This window comes from Ostrea edulis, chromosome 1, assembly GCF_947568905.1.
Source record: "Ostrea edulis chromosome 1, xbOstEdul1.1, whole genome shotgun sequence".
In the NCBI taxonomy this organism is placed as follows: Eukaryota; Metazoa; Mollusca; class Bivalvia; order Ostreida; family Ostreidae; genus Ostrea; species Ostrea edulis.
The window spans coordinates 64,049,187-64,061,686 of NC_079164.1; the positions used below are offsets into that span (position 1 = coordinate 64,049,187).

The 12,500-nt window shown below is 35.6% G+C and overlaps 1 protein-coding gene and 1 long non-coding RNA gene across 2 annotated transcripts in view; both read left to right on the top strand.

Annotated features, from left to right (window-relative positions):
• LOC125647623 (uncharacterized) overlaps window positions 1-12,500 on the top strand; it is a 243,738-nt gene that overhangs the window by 150,171 nt on the left and 81,067 nt on the right. The gene's annotated exons all lie outside the window — the stretch shown is intronic.
• On the top strand, window positions 791-2,247 carry LOC130052180 (uncharacterized). Its single transcript, XR_008800557.1, has 2 exons — window positions 791-860; window positions 1,431-2,247. It is a non-coding gene; the product is annotated as an uncharacterized LOC130052180 (long non-coding RNA).

The window sequence follows — 12,500 nt, forward strand, 5'->3', positions numbered from 1 at the left end:
GAGAGCTACAGATTTTGGAACTTCGACCAATCGCGTGAAAGTACGAAGACGGCCGAAAATTCTAGTCTTGTATTTATCTTTCGTAAATATGCTGTTATTATCTCGTTTGTTTAAATTTTCTGCTATTAGAAACTAATTCATAATTCATAGCTGTTTTTTTAAAACAAATACTAAGATTGTAATAATTTAAAATTGATTACGGAGTCACCCGAACTCTATCTACAGTCACTTCCGCTTCCATATTTTGAAATCGTCGATCTGTGAACATTGTGAGGAAAGGAAAGCAAAACAATGGGAGAAACACGTGGAGAGTATACAATCTATTTTGTGGACAACTTGTTAAAGGCTCCTAGAGTATTCTTATGGGGTATGCGATGTGTATAACACTGGAAGAAGCAGTCCTACCAAACTTGAAAAGCCACGAGGTCGAGTGGTAATGGCGCGCCCGTGCCGATGAACTTGCACGTTGTTTTCACAATCGGTATGCATTTTTCTTATTCGTTTTCTTTAATATTATTATTTGATAAATCCTATAATTGCGTATTTGAGAAATAGATATTTATTTTTCAAAGTGACTTGTGGTAAAATCGCACCTGATAGTTGCCCGATGATGATCAATGTGAAATAATATATCGTTGTTTAAGTTCATAAATTTTAGTTGTTTTTGTTTTCATGTGACCAATTCTATCATAGGTTTTCCCAACTGCCGACTATTCCTTGTCAGATAATCCTAAAAATCCGGGAGATATAGCATAGCCTATCTAACTTTGAAGTTTGAGGAAGCAGACGTACTGACTTTGAAGACGACAATGATGTTGATTGAATAATACCAGGATGCAGCATTGCAGAAAGTAATGACGGTAAACGTAATTCAATTCTTTAACATGAAATATTCAATTTATGACCTTTAATAAACCCAAGTAACTGTTGATAGAGTATGTCCACAAAAAATAATAATAAGCATGTTACAATCACAGACACCTAAAATTTTAACAGTAAGTTGCATGTATTCATTTATAGGGAGGGGTGTGATATATGTTTTTTCAATCTATGGCATTATTTGTAACTTAAGGATAAAATTTCAGGTGCCTGTGTTACAGTTTTAAAAAAAAATTCTTTCATTAGAGGACATTGAAGATATATATATATATGCCCCTGCGGTTGAATTTAAAAAAACAAAATTAACTCTGTGAACCTGTAGATCAAAGTGTCGGACATCTTTAGAATGAATTGTATGAACAACAATGCTGCACATCAGCATACTTTTGTTGAAGTGCTAACACGCTTCGTAAAGCATGCTGGTATAAAACAGTAACAAGTAAAGTTCATGCCCTCATTTATTTTTGAAAATGAAATTTTTTTTTTGAAAATTAAAATTGCAGAGAAAATGTTCAATTTCAGTTGATTTAATTCTTGTGTTTCATTTTCAGGTATCTGACATGTCTTATGCCAATCAATTCCTCCAGAAGATGACACAAACTTTAAATTATGGAAGTTGCGAGCAAGAATTTTTCAAGGGAATGTCAGATGGAGAAGAAACATCAGTCAACAAGACAGTGTAAAATGATAAAGTATCTGTAATAGGTGCTTACCATATTCTGCCTATTGTGGATTCAGTGATGGTTTTTCAAACGAACTATGCTCATCAACCAAATGTCCTTAAAATTTGTGGAGTGCAGAGCCACTTTCAGGCGAGACAGTAGTGTGGTTCATTTTAGTGGACATGATTTTAGACGAGATGTGCTTTGTGAAACTTGAAACATTGTTCATTCATCATAGTGTAATGAGAACTGTTGTGGTCCATCATTCTATGCTTTAGTGAAGTAATGGAGATAATGTGAAGTACATGTGTAAATGCTCATATTCTGCACAACATATTTTTCAGTGACATTATTTCTTTGAGACCAAGCTCTGGACAGTTGATAGCCATTTATGTGTAGGACTTTATTTATTTTTCTGTGTGTGCAATAGCAACTGCCACTTGCAGTAAACCCAAACAAAGTGGAGAAATAATTTGTTGAGTTCAGAGATTACAATTTTTATTGTGTTATTTTGATGAGAAGATAGTATTAATAAGGTACAATGGCACATTGTATCTTATTGAAAAGCTTATTTAAGAGTTATCAGTAGAATTAGACTGCATGACAATTATTAGAATGGGAAACCTAGATGAAGTCAAAAGAAACTATACTGTATTTTACAGACTGTCCTGGAAATATCATGCAATAAATAATGTCTCCAGTGTTATTTAGAAGTATACTTCCTTATTATTTCATTATGCATGCAACTGATAAAGTTGTCTAAACTTAAAAGTTTGAAATCTTTACTGTGAAGTTGAGAAGCTAAATCTTGCATCATGTTTTCCACAAGTTATAAGTTTTATATTTCAATTTAAAAATTAGTCAATTTTTATACAATGAAAATCACTGGGAATTTTTTTTAAGTCCAATTATAATACAAAATTAATACATATAAAATCAAAGATTTGGATTAAAAATGACTAAGTTAAAAAAAATACAATTATAATACAGTGAAAAATCACTGAAATTTTTTAAGTCCAATTATAATACAAAATTAATACATATAAATTCAAAGATTTGGATTAAAAATGACTAAGTTTTTAAAAAAATACAATTTTAATACAGTGAAAATGACTAAGTTTAATTTTGATACAAAAATAATATGCTAGAAAAAAAACTAAGTCCCTATAAATACAAAAATAATATATTGAAAATAATCTAAGTCCAAAATGATACAAAAATAATACCCTTTAAAAAATCAAAGTCAGAATTTAATATAAAAATGAGTTACCCATTTTTTTTGTGATACAAAAATAATATATTTTTTTTGTATTATTTCTAAAAAGTACAAAAATGACTGTATTAATAATATATTAAAAATATACTTTTATGTATTATTTTTCCATATGGGGAAACTAAATGGATAGAGCAGGTAGTCTTTTACCAAAATTGTAAATTTGATGATCCTCAGAGTAAGGGTTCTGACCCCAGGGCAAGACCAAAATTAGTATATAGTATTTATGTGTAAGTTTGCTGATACTGTATAAATTCTAAATGCATACTTGCAGATGTTTTAATGTTAATACACCTATTATGTAAAGCCTTTCATCAGTGTATGCAGTTTTGAGGGCAGTGAAGTTTTAAGAACACATCTTGTTTTATACTGTTGCTGAACATTAGAATTTAGCTTAGATATTCAGAACAGGAAATTTTTTCTAGATTTCATGGCCCATGGAAGTAGTGATACTTTTTCACTAGTATTCAGGTGACCGCTAAGGCCTGTGGACCTCTTGTTTAAAATCATGGCTCCTGGGGGGTAGGATGGGCCACAATACGGGATCAAAGTTTTACATACAAATGTATAGAAAAATCTTTTAAAATCTTCTTCTCAAGAACCACCAAGCCATAAAACTGATATATATACTACTCAAAATTTGATAAGGATCACTAGGTTATATGTGTGCAGCGATTGTTTTCCTTATATAACTGGTACCGATAAACGGTACCATTCCCAATGCGAAAAACAATTGATTTTCCCCAATTTTGAGACTAAAAATTCCCAATTTACTTGCCGAAAAATAGACCGCTGACATTGTAATATTTACTTTGTCTGAAACGTTGTACAAGTTAACTAAAATGTTCACTTCCAGTATTAAATCGAAAGTACAGATCATCGCAGTGCGCGTGTTTTGTAGAGCTACGACGATTCTAAAATGAGTATGATGATTCCTTATGTACCACAACAGCAAATATTACCTTAAAAAAGTTTTTAAAGGGATGACTACTTCTTGTTTTGTTCTTTTTATACCCCCCGCAACAAGTTGTGGGGGGGTATACTGGAATCGGGTTGTCCGTCCGTCCGTCTGTAGACGCAATGGTTTCCGGGCTGTAAAGCATTATTCTTTCCACCTACCGTCACCATATCATATACATGGACTTCCCATGGGATGAAGATGTTCGCTATCGATTTTGGGGTCAAAGGTCAAGCGCACTGGACATGAACTTTTATCAATACGGAATGCTTGAAATCTGATAACAACACCAAAAGGCATTTCATTACAAAAAGTTAACAGGAAACCAGAGAAAGAATTACACAGTTTTTGGGGATAGTCCATCATTACACTTAGTCGATGAAGTGTCAATACCGGGTAAGGCCTCCCCTTGCATCAATGACGGCTTGACAACGTCGAGCCATGCTGTCAATAAGCACCCGGATGTTTCCAATGGGAAGGTTGTTCCACTCTTCCACGAGGGCGTTTCCGAGCTCTGCCAAAGTCGTGGGTTGTGCTCTATGGCGTGAAAGGGCAACCTGCAGCATGTTCCATACATGCTCAATCGGGTTCAAGTCCGGCAAGCGCGCTGGCCAGTCCATACAGACAATTGTCTCCTGCTGAAGGTACTGCTCCACCACTCTGGCGCGATGAGGACGGGCGTTATCATCCATCAGGATGAACTCAGGGCCAACAGCACCAGCGTAGGGTCTGACGTAAACATAGAGGATCTCATCCCGATACCGCACCCCCTCATTGTTCCTCTCTCCAGGACATGAAGATCTGTTCTTCCATCACTGCTGATTCCACCCCAGACCATGATGGAACCACCACCATAACGGCCATGTTCACTGATGTTGGCATCATGGAAACGTTCACGTTGTCGTCTCCACACTCGGTGCCTCCTGTCTGTAAAGTCCAAACATTACCTGGACTCATCGATGAACAGAACTTGAACCCAATCGTTCTGTGTCCAAGTGACATAATCTTCAGCCCAGTCCAATCGCTCCCGCCGGTGTCGAACAGTCAGAGGGACTCGAACACATGCCCTTCTCGAGTTGAGACCTGCATTGTGAAGCCGATTCCGTATCGTCTGAGTGGCCACATTCACCCCCGAGGCGTTCAGGAGGTCGTTACGTAGGTTGGTTGCTGTCCAGAAGGGATGGCGTCGTGCCTGAAGAGCCACAAAATGGTCTTGGCGTTGGGTTGTCGACCTCTGACGACCACCCCTATGTCGGTGTGCTGCTGTACCAAAAGTTTGCTGTCGGTTCCAGGCCCTGTTTACAACGCTCTGGCTGACGTTTAGTGCATTTGCAACGTCACGTTGTGAATAGCCAGCATCATGCATTCCAATACATCTGCCCAGTTGTTCTGTCGTCAGGCGACGCCTTACATGTTGAGGGGGCATTGTGTTGATAAACGCAGGCAACGAAATTAAGGGGAAATACTCGCTAAATGCGAGTTAAAAATTGAAATTGCGAGTGAAAAATCACAAGCGATTGCAACTTTTTGTGAGTGAAAAAACCCGGATCTTTTTTCCGGATTTCCTCGGTTTATTGGCTGTACTTTGAAGTTTACAATAATTTTGTCTTGTGCGTAGAAACGCTTTACAGAATGAATATACAAGTATTGAAAAGTAAACGTGGATCGAATAAATAGCTAAGGCCAAGGTCATCTCAGTCAGTGATGTTGAAGATGGCCTACTTCATGCATACTTCGGGCGTCTCAGAGACGTCTGATTTAAGTAGCAAGCATGTTGATCTCGTCCGTGTTTACACGAAACAACAGATGAAAGTGTTAGTGTCACCGCTTCACGTGGTGTCCTTCTGTAGTCTATAGTCAAACACTTAAGAGTTCGCAGGGGTTTTTTTCAACTAGAATTTTTTAGATGAAATTTCCAAAAGTTTTGAACATATAGTGTGAATTGGCGCAAACAGTCTTCAAGATTTCAAACCACATGATGTTGTAAATAGGTGGTAGATCTCTGGACAGCGAGTTCGCTGCACAAGTGTACCCTATGACCCTCACCATGCACCGATGATACTTGTATGTTGTCTGATATTCATTAAATTTTAAATGAAAGAATTCTCAATATTATTTTTATTATTGCACTTTACAGAAGATTTTAAAAGATTTTCCCTATATTTTGATATAGATACATGCTTGTTTTCTTAAATTCCTGTAAAACAGCAATCGATTGAAAAATGCTAGTAAAATCTCAATTTTGGTAGTTGGAAAATAATCCACTAACTAAAATTTGCTAGTAGTGAAAAAAGTTAATTTCGATCCCTGAAACGTAGTGTAAACACTCAAGTGAGTTTGAAATTTTAGAAAGAATCAGACACCGATGCCTGAGTGAAAATCGTGCAATGGTAGCAAAAGCATAAACTGTGATGACAAACGCATTTCCCATGGTATGAAATGCACATGCAAGTTTGTTGAAGACGTTTTTGATTTCACTTGGACACAATATTGCCAGTTATGCAGTTATTGATTTTTTGAACACATAAAAATATCTATGATCCTTATCAAATTTTGAGTAGTATATTTACATGAAAGCTTCCTGACATAGTACAGATTCAATTTTTTTTAACATCATGGCCCCTGGGGGTAGGATGGGTCAGTAGGGAAAATCCTTCAAAATCTCTTCTCAAGCAAGAACCGGGGTATGTGGTTTTATACACAAGCACCTATGAACAAAAAGAATGAAAATCAAACAAGAACAAAATTGATAAGAAAGTTTAATCCAGATGTGGTCAAAACATAGAGAGCTGTTAAACACAAGTAAATGCTTTAAACTGTCACACTCAAGACTTGAAAATAACAATAGGTCAAACAATCTCAGGTTTTTTTCTTTATTTTGTATGATAAATTTTGATCTTGTCTGGTAGATTTTCTAAATTATCCCTAATCTACAGGACGCGGTTTCATCAAACAGTGTAACTAGTTGCGTAGGCTTAGTTTGGTCAGTGGTGTAACTTTCTGTCTAGACTAAATATTTTACGCTAGTCCGTTTCCTCAAATGACGTAACATTGGCATTTACGCAAGTTTTCTACTAACTAGTAGAAACACTACATCAGGTCAAACCCTTTTGTAAGTCACATCCCTACGTAAGCAAAAATCATGGCCGACTGTTAGCTGTTTGTATATATATGGAATTTTTACCGACAAGCTTTGCATCATGATTGATTTTTTCGAGACAAGATGCTTTTAGACGTTTACAACGATAAATATGTAAGACCATAAGGGTTACTTCCCTTTGAAAACTAGTAAATTTATGGCTTACCTTTACTGTATGATTATTTTCCACAAGTGTCTATCTGTACATGAATGATGAATGTACAGTGTTATTCCTAAATCCATTTGTGAAGTAGTCCACTGTAAAGGGAACATTCTTTTTGTTGTATATATGTAGGCTATTTATAAATCTCTTCAAAACTTCCGCTCTGACTAACTTTGAACAAATGATTAGCGAGCCCGATTCAATTCGATCTCTGTCGTATGGTGGATGGATTTACGGGAGTATAATGTATATTTCATGAACAGTTATTTTAAGATGTACTATTTTCCATTATCCTGTCTTAAGAGCTACATCATATAACTATATTATGTATTAATCAAGACGAGATTTTTTTTCAAGATTTTTAAAATATCAATAATAAAGTTCTTCCCCTCTATCCGGAACTCCTCTGGTTTTTTCCACTTCAATATTTTGCAGACGAACTTAAACAACATGAACATGGACGAACATGAAGGAAGAGAAAATACTTTTGAATCGCAGGCAAACAGATTAATCGAACTCAAATATATGTGTGGATTAAATACTGCTGATGTTAATGAAAATTCTTACTGTAATACGATGGATTTAGAATCGGTGCAACCCACAGACCTAAGTCCTTAAAATTGTGCCAGCCCCTACTGACACAGGGACCGACACACGTACATAATGACCATGAAGATACTACGGGGGATAAATGTACTTTTGACTTTGATAAGGAACTAAAAAATCCAAACACAAGTAGGAAAACTGATTCGGATTTAAGGAAATTTACTACTTACCTAAGGAAGAGTAACGAATTGAGAAAACCAGAGGAAATCCCGGTCGGGGACTTTGATATGAATCTTGCGAGATATTTTATGAATGTAAAGAAATCAAATTGGGAGAAATATGAACCCAATACACTGAAGTCTATTCAAGGGAGTGTAAATCGTTATTTTTCAGAGAAAAATCTGAACATAAATATTATAACAAAGATATTAAGTGATATGAGTTCTTGTTAATGTTGATTACGTTTTATTTGTTCAAGTAGACATATTTTGTATGTTATTACTAAGTATGTATAATAAACATAATAAAACATACCCATATCCATACCACATCCTGTATCAGCCCTCGATCAATATCAGCCCTCGGGCCTTCGGCCCTCTGGCTGATATTGGTGTCTCGGGCTGATACAGGGTGTGATATGGAAATGGGTATGTGTTATTCTCTATGTAAGCTTAGTTTAAACTTTGTCGAGTAGTAACGTATGCATGTATTTACGTCGTTTCGTGAAACGCGGTTTGCGCTAAACTAAGATTATACGTAACTAGATTTACATAGTCGGTGTAAGACTTGGTTAGTTGAAAATTTACACTAATTGATGAAACGGCGTCCAAGACATTATGTCTAGTAGTTATTTTTTTAGTTGTTTTTTTATATATATATACTGTAATACGCTCTCTCACCAACTCTGCAATACTAATTCATTTACAACTAAAGAATGTGTAAAACATATGCCCTGCATCAGCATATTCTAATTTCCATGCACTATGACCTTGATCTTTGACCTTCTGACCCCAAAATTGATAGGCATCTTCCCTTTGTATGTATCCATATGTCCAAATTTGGTTTGAATAGAATACAAAGTACCCGAGTTATTATCCAGAAACCAGTTTTAACAGTCAAATTCCATGTGGCCATGATGTGCAAATGTGCATTTCCTGGTATGGTTCCTCATATAATGACACGTACCCCTCTCACTGTGGTAGCTAAATAGCAAACATTGGAACTCAATTTCTATCAATACTGTAAATTCTTAATAATAGAACAGAAGGTGCTACATGTATTAGCTAGGTTTACCACCAGACTGTTACAGTCCCTGAAACGTTCTACTGTACCATTTTTCCGTTCGCTCACCGTGCGTTCAGCGTGCGTTCACTGTGCACTCTCCGTTCACAGTTTTGCTGCATGCGCTCACCGTTCGTACACCGTTCACAAAGTGTTCAGCGTGCGCTCACCGTTCGTTCATCGTTCAGTCTTTTCATTGTCATTCGGAACACCAAAATGAAAGGACCAATCTTGATAGCAAGGCGAAAATGAAAATTGAACATGTGCGTAAGAGTGGAAGGAGACTTTCTTACTATATGAGAAATTTAATATTGAAATACAAAATGTCAGGATTATCCACTGTGAATGCCGAAAGGTTCATTTGAGCTTTTGTTTAAAAAAAACTTCTAAATGAGAGACGAATTATGTAAGAGCTTGTCGTTATGAATTTAACCCAAGTACAAAAAATAAGGCAGTTTCAGGTAATGAAAACCTCTTCCCCTGTGTTCAAGATTTAGCATTTACAAGTTCGGGCAAAATCACAAATTATTATAATTATTTTGCATTGCTTGACAAGAGTTTTAAACAAGTCAACCTCCCCCCCACTTTGAAAAATAAAAACAAACGATGCTATATAATGTACATTGTACTGTATGTGCATGTCAGAATGTCAAACTGATGTAGCTATTTTTACGCCTATATTTATGAAAGACATTGTCAATAAACTGATATTTAGTACTCTTGCCAAATTGAAACTTTTGTAACATTTGTCCTTAATGCAAAAATGTAATTGTTTATCTTGTACGTTTCTGCATTAGCCTTTAAACATTCTACGGGTAGTTCAGTACAATAAACAGTTTTATCTACATCAAATATATACAAATATTGCACGATCTGACTGCAATCTATGGTCACATAAATAATAAGAATAGTAAGCTTTGTACTTACATGTGCATAAATACTAGGATTATTTCCTCGGGTCGATGTAGCTGCGACAAATGAATGACGCAAAATTTAAGTAGGAATATATAATATTGTTAGGAGTGTTAAGGTGTTGACACAGGGTATACCGTTCGTATCGTTTGTTTACTGCATCTATCTTGACTCCTTTCGGGGGTGTTTGTTAATTACAGGTATCCCAAACAATCGAGCTCGTAAAGTTTGAAGCCATACATGAACACCTGTAAATTCTTGATGTCACTACGCATATAGACTATAGTGTTTTTCTTTTCACACGCATTGTACATATATTATACCCATGGATTAAATGTATCTGGACACGTAATGGTACATGTATACGCAATGTACATATGAAATTTGCTTTTGTTTGTGTATGATTGTTGCGTGTATTAATGTACAATTAATTAATTTGCGATAATTTCATGAAATATATACATGTAATGTATACTCGGTACTTGTACAAAAATATATTACATTGAATATATCCAGAACTGTAAAATACGCTGTCCGGTTTATTTCATTTTTTATTAATTGATGAAATATACATGTACATGTATTTCATAACTTGATTATGAAATAAGTAAAATCCCAGGAAGAAATCCGAAACATTCTGAGTAAATAGACCATTTTGCGTTCAGCGTGCGCTCAGCGTTCATTCATCGTTCACTTTGCGTTCGTTCACTGTTCGCTCTGCGTTCGTTCACCGTTCGCTCTGCGTTCGTTCACCGTTCGCTCACCGTTCAAGTGGGAAAGAAGAACGTTTCAGGGACTGTAATACACCAACTTCAACTAACTCAAATATTTGTCTAGCCAGGGATTATTTTTTAATGCCTTGCTCAACAAATTGTTACTCTAAAAGAATTTGTTATGCAAATGTTATATGTGAATTTGATTGTGCATAAATTACTGTTTATGAAATATATGCTAAAATTCGAATCAGGTTTTTTTTTTTTTTAAATGTGCATTTTCAATACCCTATATAAACAAATTTTAAAATTATTTAAACTTTTTGACAATTACACTTTGAAGGAATAGTTAAAATAAATTTTTGATAAAATAATTTAATTTTCCAGAACTGATCAGAAACAAATTATCGATCTACTAGCCCAATAGAAACATATCTATAAGGCCAATTCAACTTAATTAGATTAGGGCTATTCCAGGGGGAGGGAAGGCACTTTATTTTTAAGACAGCCACCCATACAATTAAATTTTCCTCTGCTACCACCACCCATACCATTATATTCTCCCCTGCCACCACCACCCATACAAATAAGATAAAGATCGCCCGTGTATATTATCGCTATTCACCTTTGAATTAGAACGCTTTACCTGATATAGTATTGCGTTGTGTGACGACACAACTGAATGAGACGATCGAACAGTTTGAATGACATGTTTGATGTAATACAACAAGAGTTTTCATTGGCCGATTACAGCCCGCCCACTTTCTCGAGCTGATTCAGGTGACCGGTGATCAGATAAAATGGACGGATTAGAAAATTACTACCTGGAGAACTGTAGCTCTCTGCAAAAATATTGTGACGGAACAGAGCTACAGGTCCAGCTCTTATAAAAACCTTCGATTTACGGGGCACAAAAAGCTGCGCACGGTTGAGGCTTGATATCGCTTTATCGGTGTATTAGGCCAATTCAACTTAATTGATGGATTATCATCCCCGCCCGCCCCTCAAAAATTTGACCCGTCCCGAATTTTTTTATTTTGCGAAACTTGCGATTTCCGGAATATTTTCATGTCCGCGGTATTTACACTTCTTGTTTACATTTCCGGTATACTAAGGAATGTGAAAAGCCACATGAAGAAAATAGATCTATATAGATTTCTTAATTTCTTGCGTTCTTAAAGACGTAAATCTTGAAGAAGTTATATTTCTGTTATATCCTTAAATTAAAGCTTAACCTGGAATTAGTGTATGAAAATAGCGTAGATTGATATTCATCTGCCATTAAATGATGGGGATCTGTTGAAAAAAAAAACTCGTTTGTCTTTAATATTTTTCTCAGAAAATAAAAATTAAAAACTAAAATCCTCCCACCCCATACTTTTTGCTGACCTTGGATGATAATCTACTAATTAAGTTGAATTGGCCTTATTGTGTTGCTGTCTCATTAAAATTCAATATAAAAAAATCTTAACATATTTTCCTACTATACTTGTGTCCAAACATTCATTAACGCCACACACGGCCCGAAAACTCGCAGCTTCAAATGATTTCGTCTGTTGACGTAACCATGTTAGGTAGCCGGTAAATTCAAACTCTGTTGCTATTGGTATCTATTCATAAAATTGGTTGTAAGTTATGTATTCGCTCTTCATTTATTATCAACACGAATTATTAATAGAAATTAAAAAAATATAGTTTTTGTAAAGGTAAAATAAGCTCTTGATTAACGAAAATGCTACATAAGCCCATTATGATCCTTAACACTCGTGTGGCAGAGATGGAGACCGGCCCAGACTAATGAAAGCCGCATTGCAGTGAGTTTAGCTATTTGAATAATTATCATTTAATGGAACTGCGATGATATATCATTTGAAATATTTAGCTAAAATATTTGTGGGGTATTAGTTCACATCTAGACGCTATTGTGCCAGTATGGATATGAACCGGGATTCGAATTGACTGGCTACCTAACAT